The 9,007-nt window shown below is 34.3% G+C and overlaps 1 pseudogene; it reads left to right on the plus strand.

Moving 5' to 3' along the window:
• The first annotated feature begins 885 nt into the window (after window positions 1-885).
• On the plus strand, window positions 886-5,860 carry LOC107841249 (annotated as a pseudogene).
• Window positions 5,861-9,007: the final 3,147 nt, after the last annotated feature.

A 9,007-nucleotide genomic window follows, 5' to 3' on the forward strand; every position in this document is an offset into this window, starting at 1 on the left:
AATAATATATTCCAAGTCTGACAGAACTGAGCATCAAGGTTCGAAGAAGGAAGGTTCCCGCGTGCAGGAAAGCTTTTTCACATGCAACACAAATGCAAGTAGACTTTTCTCTGAGCCCCCAGGGGTAGCGGAATATCCTAATTGGAAAGTTTTCCAACTTTCCAACCGGGGCTGATAACCCCGGATGGGCTTGCAATACTCAACTCCATGTCATGAGCTCGTGTCGCCAATTCTTCGAAAGTGCGTGGCTTGATTCCTTGGAGGATATACACAAGACCCCAATGCATTCCTTGGGTGCACATCTCGACGGCAGAAGTTTCTGAGAGGCGATCCGGGCCTTCTTTTCGCACTATTACGGATATGAAAATAATGGTCAAAATCGGATTCAATTGTCAACTGCCCCTATCGGAAATAGGATTGACTACCGATTCCGAAGGAACTAGTCCTCAGGATGCAAGGATGCAATCGGCCATACCCCGAGAGCACAGCCCAAGCGTGAAGCTTTCCTTCTCACAATAGTACTAAGTTCGGGCAGATCTCCGTCCCATTTCACGGATGCATCGCATTGAGAATTGCTTTAACCTGGGTCTGACTGCTTGACTCACCAACCTTCAAGTCTTCCTCCATCAGGTCATCTTCCGGAACCAAGCCTTCTGAAAGAAAGCTCATCAGAAAACTCCGTTGACGAGGTCTGTCCCTTCTCCAGCTTCTTGTGGTCTTTCCCAGCCTTACTCGAGTTTCGCTTGGAAACCGGCAAGTTTCGAGTTTCCAAATAAGTGGTACCCTTTCTAGCGGTCCCTAACTTTTATGGAAGCTGAGACCCCTCCGTGGTCTTAGACTGGTTAGTCGCGATGGACCCAAAAAAAATGCTCTCCAGAGCGATATATGATGCTAAACCGAGACCGAGATATAGAGAGGGCTGTCCTTTTGTTTTGTTGTCTCGAAGAGACAAAACAAAAGCACTCATATGAATGGTGGGGAAAGCGCTGGCAACAACTGAAAGGAAGGGGTCCATGTAGCTGCTGTGTCCGCCCCCTTCTTAGTCAATGGGGCACAGCAGGTTCGGCATCTACTACAAAAGAGTATTAATATTAAACATCTTAATAGTAGAACTACTTTCGTACTACTAAACAAGGAAACCTTCGGTTCCCTTTGTAAACAACGCTTATTTTAGTTTACATTCAAACCAAAGTAAACCAAGCCTAAGCATTTCGGTTGGGACTATACCCGCTGCTAAAACGAAGGAGACCATAATCCCCAATCCAACAGCCTTGAGAAGGATGATAGAGATTTTGAACGAACCGAAACCAACAACGGAAAATACTTCAAGGAACGAACTTGCAGGCCCGCGCGCATTATTACATAAGAAACGTATATGTCAAGATATACTTTCGGAGAACTATCAATGGTGTGTAAGCTTCTTCATCATCATCATCTGCAACCAAATCTAGAGAGATTCAAAAACATGAAAAAAAATAGTAAGATTTTAAAAATCTAATAAAAGACTATACACAATATATATAAAAAAAAAACTATACACAATATAGAAAAAAAAATATTAACCAACAAAGTTATAGTATAATACATAGCACAAAAGAATAACTTTACTTTCAGATTCTCGCACCTTTAAAGTATATGAGACAAACATGAAGCAAGGCCAAATAAAAGAGGAAAAAATAAATAAATTGAAGATCATAGAGAGGTGTCACACCATCTTGTTTATTTCTAGCTTTGTATAGATCTAATTAAAAGCAAGATAGACTAAGCTAAAACTGAAAACTCGTTTACTTTCAATCAATAAATAGCACAAAAATAGAATATGAAAAGGCATAGAAATTAGTTAAAAATATATCATCCAAGAATTAACACATATTAAAATCCACTAATTACATCTTATGAGGAAGAAGCAACAACTAAACCAAAAACTATATAGAAAAGTACTTGAAAAGCCATTGTAATTAGTATAATATGGCCAGACAAGAGAAATGGAACACCTTAAAAATTTAATTGATTGTTTAGACGTGGGCTTTAACTCTCTGTATGTATTTAGTACAGGAAATTGCACGTCATAGACCCAATATGGGTGGCTTTAGATATTTGATCTCAAATAAGAATGTCTTTAAAAAATAGCCTTCCTTACTTTTTAATATACTAAAAATACCATTTTACCCCTCCACACCTCAAATATATTTTTATTCTTTCCATACTCATTAATCTTTCAAATTTTATTTTTTATTATTTTCACTGCAAATTTTTCCTTTACTTTTATTATTCTACTTTTTTTCACTCTTTTTTTCCCTTTAAATTTATTATTGTGACTTTTATTATTTTCAATTTTTATTTTTTTCTTTAATTTTATTTTCAGGTTTTACCCATTGTAATAAGCTTAGGTGATGAGAAATTTCATAAAGCTACAAAAAAAGTTCATCTCAAAGCTTGAGCTTCGGATTTCTCTCTTCCTTTTGGTGTAATTGCATTCTAACTTTAGGATTTTTTATTTTACCACTCATCTCTCTGTACTTTAGGTAATTTCTCTCATTTATCTTAATCTTATTGCATGCATTTGAAGTATTTGTTACCTAGCAATTTTTTTGAGATGAGAACCACTTTTCTTTTCCGTGAATCACATTCTATAATGTATAGATTAATTTATAAATTCTATTTTTTTCCTATCTATATCACCTTGATGAAAATGCGTTTTGGGTGGTTTCTCTACTCACTGATCTCACTATTATCCAGTCAGTAGGTTGTTTAGATTTGGATTTTGGGTGTTTTGTGTAGTCATTAGGTCAATTCTTTTGTCCAATAAATTTTATTTTGAAGCTTGATTCTTAATTTTTTTGTTAATTTTTAATTTGATAGTTGTTTTTATCTTTATAACTCTGCAAATTTTGGTAATCATGTCTAGCAAGACAAATCGTGTTGAGTATTTTATTGATCCTAATGATTGGTTCAAGTCAGACCCCTGTTGGAGAGGAGATTCAAATTATCATACAATGATAACGAGCTTTTTGGATGACACACAGTTGTCATTGTTAGAGAAAGGATTTTTTGAAAATTTGATGAAATTAGGTGCCATATGTGGCAGATTTTGATTCGGATGCTTCGCAATCCATTTTTTATCAGAAGCATCCTTTCATCTGTGACATTGAAGCATTTGATAATCTGTCAAACTTGAACACTGATTTTTGGGCGTTCATCGAGTGTGGATTGAATACGACGAAATGGTGGGTTTACTATCTTTAAGCTTTTCATTTTGTCATTTTTGTACTTATGGTAACACATATATTCTAATTGTATTCATTTTTCATGTATTTTAAGTGCCAAAAATATATACGTTAAAGAAAAAGATGTGCTGCCCGAATGTTTAGTGTTTGGCTCTTGTGTTGTGGATTCAAAAAAGTGGTTTTATTCACTTGCAACTTATGGTGGACCTTTGAATGACACGGTATTATCACTTGCTATCCTAATCTATATTGGATTGGCTAATATCTACCTGCTATCTTTGTAACTTTGGTGTAAAGTTGTAACTTTTCTATTCACTAGTAGAGCGGGGTGTATAGTTAGAGGGGTGAAACGGGGTCATTTGATTTTTAGTTTAATCTTGATTTGTCTACCTATTTTAAATTTATTTTTATTTCATTGTAGAAACAAAGCCAATGTTGTTAACAAGATCCCTCATGTTCTGATTCATCGTCCGATCACAAGGTTTGGCTCATTTCTTGATTGCATGATACTAAGTAGGCATTTTGTTGTAGAATTTATAAAGTTGGAGTTGAAGATAGAGTAATGTTTAATTCATATGTGGGGTTACTGACATTTCAGGAAGTTAGCTGCACAAATCGCGAACAAACAGCAAAAGTCAACAGTTGAGGTACAATGTCTATCCCCTCCTGGTTTATTTTATAACTGAGTTACTGTTAACATTGTATATCCACAGATAACAAAGCCACCAATCCCAGTGGCACCAATTAGAAATGAAACAGAAGACTGCATTATTATCGATGTTGAAAATTACAAGGCCACTGGTTATTCTAACGTGCCAATATTTGTGCAACATAATAAAGCAATGATGGAGGAAATTGATAGGATGGTAAGCTTATATGATCTATATATCTTGGTTATGAATATAATTCTTGCGGATTGCCATTGATGAGTTAAATCTTTGATTTAGGATGATGAAATTGAGATGGAAGATGCAGAAGATTGGTTAGTCGTAGACATAGACAGTTCTGATAAAAAGAACGAACTCACTGTAGTGGAATACATTGATGACATCTATGCCTACTACAAGAAGGCTGAGGTAGAGATGTTATCTCCACTCTCTCTATTTGTTTGTTAGAAGTTTTTTTTTGCTTACAACTTATACATGCTCATTATCCAACTGTGTGGGAATACACTGGGTTTGTTGTTGTTGTTGTACATGCTCATTAGGATTATGGCATGTAGAGTTAGCAGAAGTCCCATATTTTTCAATTGATTATATAATTCTTTTGGATAGGATCTCATTAAGCTTAATAGATTGCTAAATTACTCACAAAAGCTAGTCTAATTTTAACATGGACTGCAATTTTTAGTCAGTAAAATAATAGGTGCAGAACATAGGATATATAGACACACAGAGGGTATACTTGGGTTGTTTCTGTTGTGATGCTATTCTATTAAGGATGATTACTGTTTCAATTTTAATTGAAAATCTAGAAAGAAATGGAGGTGTATTTTTTATCCATTTCTTTTAATGTCATTTTCAATTACAGATTGCTGGTTGTGTCCCTCCAAACTATATGAAACAACAATTTGATATCAATGAGAGGATGAAAGACATTCTCATTGACTGGCTGATTGAGGTATATAGTGTTTGTTGTTGCATGTCATTTCTGAGTTTTATGAAGAAGAATATGATAATTTTAAGTGTCATTTAACGTCTAATCCAATTTATAGGTTCACTACAAGTTTGAACTGATGGAGGAGACCTTGTATTTGACAATGAATCTCATCGATAGATTCCTGGCAGTTCAGTCAGTGATTAGGAAAAAACTTTAGCTTTTTGGAATAACAGCTTTGCTTCTTGCCTGCAAGAATGAAGGGGTTTCTGTACCTGTAGTGGAGGATCTAATTTTGATCTCTGACAAGGCTTATGCCAAAAAAGAAGTGCTTGAAATGGTTAGTTTAAAGACCAAAATCTTACATTATCAGGACTTGTATCTCCATTTTGTTCTTCCTCGCTAAATGATTTCAATTGTTTTCTTATCCACAGGAGAAGTTGATGGTTAATGCCTTACAGTTCAACATGACAGTATCTACAACTTATGTGTTTATGCGGCAGTTCCTTAAAGCCTCTCAGTCTGATAAGAAGGTCAGTTAAACGTCTTGTCACATGAAGAAGTAACGCAACAATCTGAATCACTACTCATACAACTTTTTGTCATTGTTTAAATCAGGTAGAGCTCGTGTCTTTCTTTTTTATCGAGCTATGTCTAGTTGAATATGAAATGCTTAGATTCCCACCATTAATGCTTGCTGCTACAGCTATCTTTACTGCTCAGTGCACTCTTGGTGTGTCCAGGAAGTGGAACACAACCTGCGAGAAGCATAGTAGCTACAACAAGAATCAGATTTTGTAAGTATATTTTGTTTTTAAAGATACTTGTAAATGTACATCCCTTTATCGAATAGACAAAGATGTGTAATTGTGTGACTTATTCTGTATGACAAGGAATGCTCAAAATTAATGGTTTCTTTCCATCAGAAGGCAACAGTTGGGAAGCTTACTGGCGTGCACCAAAAGTATAGGACGTCTAACTATGGCAATGCTGCAAGATGTGAACCTATTTTTTTTCTGTTAGAAGCTTGGTTCTAGGATAAGAATAACACATGAGGGGGAACGACATGCTTTGCTAGTAGTTGTGTTGAATGAAATTATTGATGTGTGTGCAACATATGTTGCCCCAGTCTCTGGGAAGGGGGAAGGGTGTTTCTGAGTTCTTTTGCTACTGAGAGAACCATGTATTTACTTATTTTTTTCATGTACATTGTTTGACATTGCTGGTGTTTTGTGAAATATTTTGCGTTCCATACTTTTTCTTGAATACAAACATTAAAAAGTTAAAATTTCTTCTTAATAGTATAAAGCTTAAATGATTAGAAGCTTGAACACATAACACACTTAACAACTAATGTGACTAGAAGCTTGGTGGACACACTTAAAAAACCTTTATATATATATATATATATATATATGTATGTATGTATGTATGTATGTATGTATCCTCTAAAACAATAATTTTATCAGTTGGTCTCGAGAATAAGGAGTGTCAATGTTAATAATACTAGTGTGAGAGAGGTAACAAATTAACAAATTGGACCAACGTATTTATAACTAGGTCCCTATTTTAGTTCATCCAATACTATTTGGGCTAAACATGTAACTCAATGATTGAAGCGACATAAGCAAAAAATTCATATTGAAACCTGTGTTGAGCAAAAGAATATTAGTAACAATTTGTATTTGATGTTTATAATCACAGTACAATAATTTTCAAAACTAAGTCTTGCCCATGAGGCAAGAGTTGCATATATGTTAATAATCTAATCAGTACAATTAAAGAATAAACTTTTGCCTCTTGGGCAAAAGTTTTCAATTTAAACAGTATAGCATTTGTACAATAATTTTCTAAACTAAGTCTTACCCATGAGGCAAGAGTTGCATATATGTTAATAATCCAATCAATGCAATTAAAGAATAAACTTTTGCCTCTTGGACAAAGGTTTTCAATTTCAACAATTTTATAAACTAAGTCTTACCCATGAGGCAAGAGTTGCATATATGTTAATAATTTAATCAATGCAATTAAAGAATAAACTTTTGTCTCTTGGGCAAAGGTTTTCAATTTCAATAATTTTCTAACTAAGTCTTTCCCATGAGGCAATAGTTGCATATATGTTAATAATCTAATCAGTTCAATTAAATAATAAATTGTTGCCTCTTGGGCAAAAGTTTTTAATTTCAATAATTTTCTAAAATCTTACCCATGAGGCAAGAGTTGCATATATGTTAATAATATAATCAGTGCAATTAAAGAAAAAACTTTTGCCTTTTGGGCAAAGGTTTTCAATTTCAATAATTTTCTAAACTAAGTCTTGCCCATGAGACAATAGTTGCATATATGTTAATAATCTAATCAGTGCAATTAAAGAATAAATTGTTGCCTCTTGGGCAAAAATTTCCAATTTCAATAATTTTCTAAACTAAGTTTTGCCCATGAGGCTAGAGTTGCTTATATGTTAATAATCTAATCAGTGCAATTAAAGAATAAACTTTTGCCTCTTGCGCAAAAGTTTTTAATTTCAATAATTTTCTAAACTAACTCTTCCCCATGAGGCAAGAGTTGCATATATGTTAATAATATGATCAGTGCAATTAATGAATAAACTGTTGCCTCTTGCATAAAAATTTTCAATTTCAATAATTTTCTAAATAAAATCTTGCCCATGAGGCAAGAGTTGCATATATGTTATAATCTAATCAGTGCAATTAAAGAAAGAGGCAAAAGTTTTCAATTTTAATAATTTTCTTGACTACGTCTTGCCCATGAGGCAAGAGTTGCATATATGTTAATAATCTAATTAGTGCAATTAAAGAATAAACTATTGCCTCTTGGGCAAAGTTTTCAATTTCAATAATTTTCTAAAGTCTTGCCCATGAGGCAAGAGTTGCTTATATGTTAATAATCTAATTAGCGCAATTAAAGAATAAACGGTTGCCTCTTGGGCAAAAATTTTCAATTTCAACAATTTTCTAAAGTCTTTCCCATGAGGCAAGAGTTGCATATATGTTAATAATCTAATCAGTGCAATTAAAGAATAAACTTTTGCCTCTTGGGAAAAAGTTTTCAATTTCAAGAAAAAGGAAAAAATCCTCAAGATAGAATTTATGTCATAGAGAGTGATGTGACTGTTTCCATGTGGATTTACAGGTATGAGAATATCATTAAGAATTGCCTGATCTAGCTGTAGACCAATGCGTCTCTCTAGATCAGACCTGCAGAAAGTTGATGTTGATGCTACTATTGCAGATTTTAACAAACTTGAAAGAAAAACCATTGGCACTGTGCTTTTCCTGGATTGTGTTGGTAGTAAGCCAGCAATTGTTTCGACGATGATCCTTTGTCATTTCTGCAAATCCAAATCCAAGAAACTTCTTTTAACCAACTGAAGGCCCTTGATGAACAAGCCCTGAATAGAATTTTGAGCATAATTTATCAAAATTCTGCTGATAATGTCTTGTTTAAGGCCTTTTGTTTTTACTGTCGACAAAACTCTCTAAAAGAAATCTAGATTTAGCACCGCGAGTGATTTTCCCCACCAATCTGATGGTGTCTCAGAATCAACGCACTGAACAGGTTTGGGTGGAAATTATACTCTAGCTTTGACAAACCAGATGTTAGCTGCTCTTTACAGGCATTGTTTGCAATTGTTTGTTAACTGGCTAACAAGATTGACTTCTTCAGATACCGGTAGTATTGTTTCACAGCGATGAAGAATAGATATCGAGTTGGATATGTTTGGAAATACCGCATCCTTAAGGAATACCTCAGTACGAATTTCCAGATTTTCTCAAAGATATCTTCTGTCATTTTCATGAACCTGGTTGCACATCTAAGTAACGCCACGTTTGATATGGTAATCTCAACGTTCACTCCATAGCAAAACATTGCAGCAATTTTAAATGCATCAGATCCGCCAGGAAGACCAGTAAGATTGATTCTTGAAACCTTTGTATCCTTCGCCTCTAGCAACAGCTTTCTAATTTTTCCACTTCGTGAAACCAGAGGGAGCTGCAAATAATGACAAATTAGCAATAACATTAGAAATGTATCCAAGATATTCTTCTTTCATTTTTCTTTATTTTAACACAAAGCACATAACTTAAGTTCTGTAGTTCTATTTTTGCATCTGGCTATTGACTTTTCTTTTCTCCTCAACATAGCTATATTGATATCGGTAT

Source organism: Capsicum annuum, chromosome 9 (genome assembly GCF_002878395.1).
Source record: "Capsicum annuum cultivar UCD-10X-F1 chromosome 9, UCD10Xv1.1, whole genome shotgun sequence".
NCBI classification, from domain to species: domain Eukaryota; kingdom Viridiplantae; phylum Streptophyta; class Magnoliopsida; order Solanales; family Solanaceae; genus Capsicum; species Capsicum annuum.